Here is an 11,577-nt window from a genome sequence, read left to right as displayed (position 1 = left end):
CACCGTGAGGGTGGCAGTCATGCAGGCTTCGGCAGCATGCCTGTGGGAGGTCCGCCGGTCCCGCGGCTTCGGCAGCAATTTGGCAGTGGGTACGCCGAAGGCGCGGGACCAGCAGATCCCCCGCAGAAACGCTGCCGAATCCGCGTGACCAGTGGACCGCCTGCAGGCACGCCGCTAAAGGCCTCCTGACTGCCGTGATTTGGGCACCGCTTCCTGCAACTAGAGTTACAAAGGGATTACTCTGGATTAATATTGGTGTAACTGGCAGCTAAAATTTGCCTGTTGTTTGTAAAGCATGTGGGCCCAGATCCGGAGTGCCAGAGTATTTGGGCTCCTAACTCCCATTGAAATCAAAATCACCTAAATACCTCAGAGAACCTGGACTGTGGCATGAACTGAGTGTGTGAGGCAGAGTGGTCTCCCTCTGAGCCTGACAGGAAACGCTCCACACCTCCTGACTGGGCAGAACCAAGCCAGCCCCGCCCTGTGCTGGAAGTGGAGGGCAGGACAGGAAGTGTAAGAGGAAGGCCTTCCAGCTTAGTTGGGCTGGAGCCAGACGTCTCTACCTTGCGGTGGGACTCTGGACCAGAGACCAAGCTGTGCAGTGCCCAGGAAGAGACCAGCTGGGGCGAGGAGCTGGTGGACAGTGGTCCCGTGCATTTACCCTGAGGAGACTGAAGACCTATGGATGATGGAGCCACACCAAGGAAGAGTGGTTGGAAGTAGCCAAAGGGAACCAGACATTAGTTTGGCTGTGTGGTCAGTAAACGAATCACCATGTTTTGGTGACTTCCCTGCTGACCCAGTGGTGGGACCACCCATCATTGTTAGGGCCCTGGACTGGGACCTGGTGGAGTAGGGGGGCTCAGGTCCTCCTACCCACTGCTGCCTACCCCACCCCTGAGGTGGGGGCCTACTCACCCCAGGCCAGAAGGCCTGTGCCTTGCCTGTGGCCTGTTGCTCTGCTCTGCTCAGAGGACTAGAGCCCCAGACTACGTTTGCTGTCTGCTCCAGCTCGAAGGATGTAGCTAAAGACTGCTCCTTGCTCTCCCCGCCCAGAGGGGCAAGGCGATAGATTGTAAATCGCTGCCTGCCGCAGCCAGGAGACTGGGCAATAGGCTGTGTGCTGTTCTGTCCTGATCAGAGGGTCAGAGCCTGAGCCGTCTGAATGACTGCTTACTGTGTGACAGAGTGAGGCAGCGTGGCCTCCCTCCAAGCCTGACGGGGAGGGACGACCACAGAACCACCGCACTGAGCAAACTGGGTTCTAAGTATTATCAGTGATGGCGTACACAAACACATGCACATGGAGAGATCTGGATTACATACAATTTAGATGTCAAATATAGTGAAACCTGGTGTAATGGGCTGTCCACCCCACAAGCGTGGAAGTGGTTAATGGAGGCCAGATGGCCCAATTAACCTAGTAGATTGAATGCCAAAAGGAAAGCCCAGATTAGAGGAACAGGCTTATCTGTGAGGGAACAGGCAGGGCCTGTTTAAAGCCAGGTCGCTGGCTACAGATGGGTGGTGGTTTCTGGGAAAGGCTGCTGGGAAGAAGGCTGCAGTCATTCTGTGAGTGGAGGGAGTGGGGAGGCTGGCAAACCCAGAGAGTGGGGAAGCCAGATAAGTAGGAAGAAGCCCAAGGAAACAACAGAAAGAGGTAGAACTATAAGGGACAGTGGTTGCGTGTTGTAGAGTCCCTGGGCTGGAACCCCGTGAGGAGGGTGGACCTGGGTTCCCCTAGCAGCCCCGGGGAAATGGAAAGGGCATTGGAGATGCCAGCCAGCCAGTGGGTCTGGAAGGGCTTTGAATTCCCTGGAAGGGGAGGATCTTAGTGACCCTGTCGGAAGGCAAAGCCACAAAGAGGAGACTGCAGTCCCTGGAGTGCGAGGTGTAGAGCTGAAGAATGAAATTGTTTCTTTTCTTTAATTACTATTATTAATATGACTTTATTTTGTGAACAAACCGAACTTCACTGTTTTCACATTGTAACTCCTGTTTGCCTCCCAACATTGTAAACTGTTCATTACACTTGTTTTAATAAGACTCCATATTGTAACTAAAACCCCATTTTGAAATGCTTACTCCATTTTGCAAAACCCTGCTGTAACCTTATTAACTTAGTTCAGATGTGTGAATGAGGTATGCATGGATAATGGAATCAACCTCCAGCCCCAGACTGTCCTGATAAAGTTAAGTGCAAACACCAGTGGCTGGAGACGCAGACAACAGCACTGACAAAGTGAAAAGAGTCCACCCCAAAAGAAAAGAACAAAGGTGCAATTGAGACAAGATCAAAGCCAGGTCCCAGGCTGAAAGTCATGTCTGCAACTGACGGGTGATCAATCACACCAAACCCAGAGGCAGCGTGACACAGCAAGACCATCAACTCTTGATTCAAACTAAAAGCCTATAAAAAAGATGAGTGAGATGGAAGACTTTGGGTAACATTCTGCTGCCAACGTCGAGGGGCATTGGTGCGTGCCCAACGGAGACTCAGCCCTTCCTCATGCCCGGCTTTCCTGGCCAGTTAGCCGCCACGAGCTACGAACCCAAGCTGCGAAATCAAGCCATGGACTCAAGCTACGTTCAGGACTGGTAACTGTTCAGCAGCTGCAGAACATTTGGGGTGTGTGTGTGTGTAGGTATTAGTTATTAGCTATTGGTTATAGATCAGATTGTGTTATCATAATAAATGTGGCATCTGCCTTATCCCCTGAAACGATCCTGTGTAGTTTTATCTGTATAACAGAGGGGCCGCAGGGCGAGACAGTACGGGAGAAGACCTTGCCAGAGGGGAAGCATGATGCCTGGCAGAGCTAATTCCCAGGACAGCCAGCAGGGGGCACCACTAGCAGTGAGTGAACCCCGTGACACCTGGTCTAACAGGCACCTGCGCTGCTGATCACTAGGATTTCAGTTTCTCCAAATGCATCACATTCTATTATGTGGCTACTTGAAACAATGGCCAGAGAAATCTCAGTTGCAGTGTTCCCATAATATAAGAACTAGGGGTTACCAAATGAAAGTAATGGGCAGCAGGTTTAAAATGAATAAAAGGAAATTCTTCTTCACACAACGCACAGTCAACTTGTGGAACTCCTTGCCTGAGGAGGTTGTGAAGGCTAGGACTATAACAGGGTTTAAATGAGAACTAGATAAATTCAGGGAGGTTAAGTCCATTAATGGCTATTAGCCAGGATGGGTAAGGAATGGTGTCCCTAGCCTCTGTTCGTCAGAGGGTAAAGATGGATGGCAGGAGAGAGATCACTTGATTATTACCTGTTAGGTTCACTCCCTCTGGGGCACCTGGCATTGGCCACTGTTGGTAGACAGGATACTGGGCTGGATGGACCATGAGAGTTTAGCATGTGGAAGGCCTGAATGAGTTTGCACCCAGACCAGTGCTGGAGTCATGCCAGAATGGTGTTTTGCCTCCTTTTCTGGGAGCAGGAATGGTGTTCCGGTACTTCTGACAAGCGTTACCTTGCTGCAGCAGTGCAATGAAGGGGTCCCCCCACACCCCGAACCCCAGACTCATTAGCGAGCCACCATCTCTCCTTCTGGAGCAGGGCCGGAAGTGGACCTCTTCATGAGTTCCAGCACTTCTTCCTTCAGCACTGTTCCAGATTGAAAGAAAGAAAGAAAGAAAGAAAGAAAGAAAGAAAGAAAGAAAGGGTGGGGTCTGAGGGGAAGATGGGCATGGGGGTACACAGAATCCCTGACATGGTGGAGAAGGGATGAATGGGGGATAAAAAGAGCCCTTGGCGGTGGGTGAAGGGGGAATAGGGGACACACAGAGCCCCTGGCATATGGGGAGGGAATAAATGGAGGACACACAGAGTCTCTGGCATGGTGGAGAATGGTGGTGGTGGGGGCACACAGAGCCTCTGGAATGAAGGTGAGGAAGGACTGGGGGCACACAAAGCCCCAGGCATCTGGTTAGGAGGGAATGGGGGGCACAGAATCCCTGGCATGGGGGTGAGGGTTGGCTGGGAGGGGGCCACAAAAAGACCCTGATATATTGTGAGAGGGAAATGTGGGGTACTCAGAATCCCTGATATGGGGGTTGTTGGGGACTCTGGTATCCCAAATGGCAAAGTTCGTTGTCTGACCGCGAGAGACAGGCAACACCAGCAAAGTTCAAATATAATGCTCTTTATTGAAGAGTGCACACGACAATAGAGAGCGAGCTCGTCTCCAAAGAGAACCAGCTAACCTCTTTACAAAATTACCTAGGTTTATATAGACAGTTCCGTCGCATCATCATGATTGCAATTACCTAATTAAGTAGCCACCCCCCTTCTTTTGAAACTAGAAACTTTTACCATACATAGATTTTTTATGTTCTACAAGATTAAATGTTTTACATGATTTATGATACCTTAACAATCACTGATCAATCTAAAATGTAATTGTTAGGAATAGACATAGAACAGAAACAGGGAGTACTGCACAGGGAGTCTGGAAGTTTGGACTCTTGGCTTCTTATGAGTTCTTTAAACAAATTGTTTCTACATCAGTACGTTTGGTACCATGCTAGGAACACAGTCCCTTTCTTATCTCATGGTTGCTTAACTTTGTGAGAGACAGACCTGCAACTCCCTGGGACTTTCCACTTATGAATTACCCATAAACCTCTGTTAGGCTGTTAGCCTGACTTTGTTCAGGTTGACACAAGTGGCTTTGGGTTACATTTTATTTAGGCCTAACAGGGTGAACAGGAAATGGGGGGCACACAGAGCCCCTGGCATGGGAGAAGAATAGGGGTCCCTGGTCTGGGATAATGGTGGTCACACAGAGCCCCTGGAGCAGGCAGAGGGGCACACAGAATTCCTGTCATAGGTGTTGGGGGGTAGGGGGGGAACACAGTCCCTAGCAAGGGGGTGAGAGGGGAATGAGTGACAGACAGAGCCCCTGGCATGGGAGAAGAATGTGGGTCCCCAGTTTGGGATAATGGGGGGTCCCACAGAGCCCTTGGCACGAGGGGAGAATAGAATGGGGAGGACACAGAGGAAGGGGGTGAGGGAGTTGCAGGGTGTCCCTGCAGTAGATGTGGATGGGAGTCTGGCACACAGGGAGCTAGTGGTGGGGACAGAGGAACAGAAGGCGTCCAGGTGTGTTCAATGAACTCTGTTGACAGAGGCAGTGAAGCGTGAGACCCTCTGCCTTTATATGGAAATGTCCCTTTGTAACCAATGGAGAAGGGGCGAAGTTCAAAAAAAAGAGCACCTAGATGCTGAGAGCTCAATTCTGTCATCACAAACCAAGCCCTCCATTTTCCAGGGGAACAGAGACCTCCTGAGAAGCAAATAGTCTCGCCTGAAGGTCTCATCTCGCAAAAAAGGATCAGGGTCAGTCCTGTTACTAAAGCCAGAGAAAGGAACAGAAAACGTGATCTCACCAGAATTGCCTCTAAATAAAATGTGTCCCTAGGTATTCGTGGAAACAGAGGCAGGTCTTTACGAGATAAAAAGTAACGGGGATGATGACCGGCCTTGACTACCAAACAAGTGTCCAAAGCCACTATGTAATTACCCATAACAAGGACACAACCTTGGACAGAAAAACGCCGACTGTTAGCTATTAACTGATTCACATTAATCGGGGTGGAGAATTGCCAAGGGCCAGGTTAGACGAGGGTGGCCTGATTTTCAAATGGTGCTGATTACCTGCAGCTCTGATTGACTTCAGTTCGGACCTGTCCAATCTTGAAACTAGTTTATTAAAAATGAGTCAGATCCCCCTGGCTGGGAAAGGACTATTCGCTGGATTGGTTTGAGAACTAGTTAGAAGCATTTCACCAGTGAGGACTGTTACCTGCTAAAATCTAAGGCACCCTGCCTATAACCTACCTAGGGCTCAAGGTGTGACCTGCTTAATTTAGGTACCCCATCCTTTCCCTACCAAGGGCTCAGGGTGTAAAGCATCGAGCCCTACCCTTGGGGCTCAGGGAAAATCCTGGTCAATGTAAGTACCTGTCCTTTCCCACAGGGCTCTGTGTGATCTTTTCCCAGTGAAAGAGCCTTCCACAGCTGTTCTCTAAACATCTATTTATTAGCAACACAACACAGATTACATATGCCAAGCAAATCTATTACCCTTACCACTCCCAATATACAGGCAAACTGCACCCAATGGGCAGTCAGGATCCACTCATCTGGGGGTGCTGGCGATGCCTCTTGCACATCACGAGTGTGCAGAGGAGTCAGAGTTTTAGCAGCTTGGTGTTGAGCTGCAGTCTGGAGATGGTTTCCCCAAAGAGAATTGTTTTTTAGTTACATTATATAGGTAAAACTAGCTACCTCCCTTAACTTTACTAAACCGATCACATCATTCAATACCCTTAGGTAGCAAAATTTAACCAATCACACACTGGCACCATGTTTCCTCCTCCCTGCTCAAATCTTTTTCACATTTTATCTTTCATGCCCAAATTGTAACTTATTTATGACCTTCTTTGTTAGTGCGGACGGTCAGCACACATTCACTGGTCAGAGCGTATCTTACCTATTTTACCATTTGTTGGGGTCTTTCTGTTTCCTCACTAAACTTCCCAGTGCCTGAATGTCACTACCTTACAACCCTTGGTATTATAACTCTTGTTAGGGGCATACCAGAGGCGGGGGTGCCTTAGCAGCAGCGGAGCATTTTTCTGCATTTCAGCTGTGAAATCCCTGGGTTTCACCCCAGCTTAGTCAAAGCTAGTTTAGTACAGGGGTGAGTTAAGTCCCAGGCCTACAGGGACTGGTGCTGCAGTGCTAATCACCTCTGAAAATCAAGATACATCTCTGTAGGCGCTCCAGTCGGTGCATGGGATCGAAACGTTGCATTAAACATTCAACACTTGCATCCCATCAGGGCAAGCTGTTAGGGGGTAGAAGAGTTTCCCCAAGACAGCCTTGGAAGCCTGGTCACTGGGGCAGGGGTGATGGACTCTTCATAAAAAGTGTGTGTGGGGGGGCATGATCCCCCCCCCGTGGCCCCACCCCATTTCTCCTATTCCCCCTGAGGCCCTGCCCCTGGCCAAACTGGAAGTCGGAGCCTGTACAGAGAGCTGAGAGCAGCCCCTGGCCCGTGTCCCCACCCGCCTAGGTCTCCCACCCAGGGCAGTGGAGGATACGCGGCTCCCCACAGCTGCCCATGCGGACCCTCCATCTGCTCTGGGCAGGGAGCCCAGGGGACAGCGACACAGGCCAGGGGCTGCTCTGCCCCCTCCCCCCCCCCGGCAGGAGGAGGGTCTGCGGCTCCCCACAGCTGTCACGGCTCTCTGGGCTGCTCTTACCCGGGCCGGGCTCCAGCTTCTGGCCTGGCTGGGAGATGGGGCTCGGGGGGAGGGGGGGGGAGGGGGGGGGAGGAGGGGCAGGGGCGGGGCCTGTGGCAAAAGGTGAATGGGCTAGGCAGGTGTTCACACCTATATATCTGGAGAGAGTGGGCAGGACAGCCCGGGGAGTGACAATTCCGGACCTAGGTCCATATTTAAAACCACAGGGTGAGATCCTCACCCCCACCCTGGCCACTTTACACCAAGTAAAAGGACCAGAACGGTGTAAAGGAAGTCTTAAACCCTTCATCTGGTCCAGGGAGGATTCACCCAGAGCAGGTAGGGTTGCCAAGCCTCCAGGATTGCCCTGGAGTCCCCAGGAACTAACGATGAATTTTAAAGATTATGTCATGTGATGAAACCTCCAGGAATACATCCAACCAAAACTGGCACTCCTCAATGCAAGCACTGTGGGAGACAGCCACAGGCTGTCCTCGGAGGCCTCTCTCCCAAGCCCTGGCACAGGGATGTGCTGGGGGAAGGGCTGGGTATGGGATGAGCATGTCAGGGACAGGGACTGCAGAGATTGTGAGCAAAGCTGCAGCCTGGAGGGCAGCTCTGGGAGGCTGCTCTAACAGCCACCACAAGGCTATTTAAATTATGCTGGGGGGGGGGGGCTCCCAAACCCCTGAAGCAATCCAGAATTGGGAGGGCACAAAGGGGACTTAACTACCTTCACCTCATAGAGTCTAAAGGTCAGAAGGGACCCTTATGATTGTCTAGTCTGACCTCCTGCACAGTGCAGGCCACAGAATCTCTCCCACTCACTCCTATATCAAACCCCATACCCATGTCTGAGCTATTGAAGCCCTCAAATCGTGGTTCGAGGTGCAGAGAATCCACCAGCAAGTGACCCATGCCCCACGCTGCAGAGGAAGGTGAAACCCCCTCCCAGGGCCTCTTGGGTTGTGAGTTCTGCATATTCTTCCAGTTTCTCTCATCTGGTTACTCCCTTTGGCCTTGTTTGCACTAGAAAAGTCAACAATGTTAGGAACCATGTGATTTTCCCCTAACATGCCTGGAAAAAAAACAGCACAGCTATGCAGAAAAGTGCTCCAAACAGTTTACACATGTGCCAGATACCATCTGGATTAGAATTGCTTTCCGCAGGGATAGATATCATTTTAGTCTGAAGCATTTCAGTCCAGCCTGGGATAGTGCCTGTTGCATGCCATGTAAAGATATGGTACGATGGTGTTTACAATTTTAGTGAAGGATTTCATCTACCCTGCAGCTGGAGGTAGAATTTCCAGCTTGGGTAGATGTATACGTGCTAGCTCTGATTGAGTTAGTGAGCTAAGAGTAGAAGTGTAGCTGCCGCGTGGCATGAGTTATGCACTCGAGTACGTACTTAAGGTCTTATACTTGGCAGGGGCAGCTCTAGGATTTGCGGCGCCCCAAGCAGGGTGGCACGCCACGGGGGGTGCTCTGGCGGTCGCCGGTCCCGCGGCTCTGGTGGACCTCCTGCAGACGTGCCTGCGGAGGGTCCGCTGGTCCCGCGGCTCCGGTGGACCTCCCACAGGCACGCCTGCGGATGCTCCACCGGAGCTGCGGGCCAGCGGACCCTCCCCAGGCATGCCTGCGGGAGGTCCACCGGAGCCGCCTGCTGCCCTCCCGCAGGACGCCGCCCCAAGCGCACGCTTGGTGCGCTGGGGTCTGGAGCCGGCCCTGATACTTGGGTAGCTAGCCTGTGCTGCCGTGGCTATCCTGCTATGTTGAGCACGTTAGCTCAGTCAAAGCTTGCACAGGTCTGTCTACCCAAGCTGGAAATTCTACCTCCGGCTGCAGGACAGTCAGTCTAGGTCACACACTTGCATTTGTTGTCAGGGCGAATAAAGTCCTATTTTTCTTGCCTCCTTTCTGCAGGGTTTGTGGGTGCAGGATGGGTGCTTGTTTGCTTGGTCATTTAAAGTCAGCAAATGGAATAACATCTGGAGTGTTAATCCACCTGCAGCCTTTTCCCCACTACAGGTCCATTCCCATCCTGATGCATTGGGGAGTGTATAGGGGTGGCTATGAAGGTTTTACCATTGAGTGAAATGGGAGCAGGAACAGATCCAGACTGTATAAATCCACATGCACAGGGCCAGGGTTCCTCAAACTGGGGGTCAGGACCCCTCAGGGGGTTGTGAGGTTATTACATGGGGGGGGGTCGCGTTCCACCCCAAATCCCGCTTTACATCCAGCATGTTAAATATATTAAAAAGTGTTTTTAATTTATAAGGGGGGGGGGTTCGCACTCAGAAGTTTGCTGTGTGAAAGTTTGTACTGTACTCACTAGTACAAAAGTTTGAGAACCACTGCTCCAGGCTGAGGCTATTCCCTTTAGTTGGTGAGTGATTTATGGCCTAAAGAGCCAAACGGATGAAGACAAGTGCACATTTCAGCTGCACAGGCTTACCAGCTTTCAGGGTCATCTTTGCTGTGTTGCTTGGTTGGGAGACCTTGACCTGTCTGTTCTCTAGAGTGAGCCGATCCCGCCATGGAAACGAGGTTTACTTTTTGGCCAGACTGTCAGGCTGTAACACTGAGACTCATTAAAAGGTATTAGGTATATTTTCTTAAAACCTGTTAGGTTTTTTGCCCCCCCCCCCCCCCGCTCCTAGTGGGAGACTGTTCCAGAACCTCACTCCTCTGATGATTAGAAACCTTCTAATTTCCAGTTTCGGCGTATTTATGGGCAGTTTATCTCCATTTGTTCTTGTGCCAACATTGTGTCAGGAATGAGACCCAGCTGCTGCATCTGCTCAATGTCCTGATGAGCACAGTTGGGCCATATCAGCTAGACCACCTGATGGATCATCTGATTGGTTGGAAGGCTCAGCAGACCAGCTGTTAAGTGCAGGCCCACGGCTGAGCTATCGTCGGGCAGGCGAGGGGGAAGGAGAAGAGATAGCAGAATATTGTAACCAGTCTAGTAAATGATGAATGAGACAGCAGGAGGGAAGACCAGTCACAGATCAGGTCAAAGAAAAGGGTGGACATGCCAGAGCTAGAAGAAGAAACAGCAGGCAGAAAGACAGGAAAGACTAAAATGAAAAATCAAATTGTTTTAATAATAAAATCACTAGTCCAGGACGTGAAGATAAGGCATATAAACTCTGAAAGTGTCAGAGTGGATTAAAAAAGGGTGTTGGAGACACATAAGCGCTACAAGCAAGCTATTCCACTGGGTAGGAAAGACAGAAAATGTGACAAAAAAGACCACCTTGGCTTAACCACGAGATCTTGCATGATCTAAAAAAATAAAAAGGAGTCATATCAAAAATGGAAACTAGGACAGATTACAAAGGATGAATATAGGCAAACACCACAGGAATGCAGGGGCAAGATTAGAAAGGCAAAGGCACAAAATGAGCTCAAACTAGCTACAGGAATAAAGAGAAACAAGACGACTTTTTATCAATACATTAGAAGCAAGAGGAAGACCAAGGACAGGGTAGGCCCCCTGCTCAGTGAGAAGGGAGAAACAGTAACAGGAAACTTGGAAATGGCAGAGATGCTTAATGACTTCTTTGTTTCAGTCTTCACCGAGAAGTCTGAAGGCATGCCTAACATAGTGAATGCTAATGGGAAGGGGGTAGGTTTAGAAGAGAAAATAAAAAAAGAACCAGTTAAAAATCACTTAGAAAATTTAGATGCCTGCAAATCACCAGGACCTGATGAAATACATCCTAGAATACTCAAGTAGCTAATAGAGGAGGTATCCGAGCCTCTAGCTGTTATCTTTGGAAAATCATGGGAGACAGGAGAGATTCCAGAAGACTGGAAAAGGGCAAACATAGTGCCCATCTATAAAAAGGGACATAAAAACAACTCAGGAAACTACAGACCAGTTAGTTTAACTTCTGTGCCAGGGAAAATAATGGAGCAAGTAATTAAGGAAATCTTCTGCAAACACTTGGAAGGCGGTACGATGATAGGGAATGTCGTCAGATGCTACCGGTGTGGTGCTCTGCTCTGTTCAATGTGGATATCAATCAGCTGCATGCGTGTGTTCCCTCTGTGTGCTGCCCCAGCTCTGCGCAGATCGCTGACACAGCAGACCCCAAGAGAACCCCCAATGACCACAGACTCTAGTAAGGTACAAAGGCACGTCGGCCAGGGGTTTATTGTCGAAGAGAAACACAGTCTCCAGCTCCCTGGCAAATGAAGTCCAAGGTGCTGCTAAGGTGCAGCTAGCCAGTGCATATGTGCTCCCTGGCAGTGGACTCAGCTCAGTCAGTGGCGGGACTTTCCACTGTCCTCTA

This window comes from Mauremys reevesii, linkage group 2 (genome assembly GCF_016161935.1).
Source record: "Mauremys reevesii isolate NIE-2019 linkage group 2, ASM1616193v1, whole genome shotgun sequence".
Classification (NCBI taxonomy): domain Eukaryota; kingdom Metazoa; phylum Chordata; order Testudines; family Geoemydidae; genus Mauremys; species Mauremys reevesii.
This window is presented reverse-complemented; position numbering follows the sequence as displayed.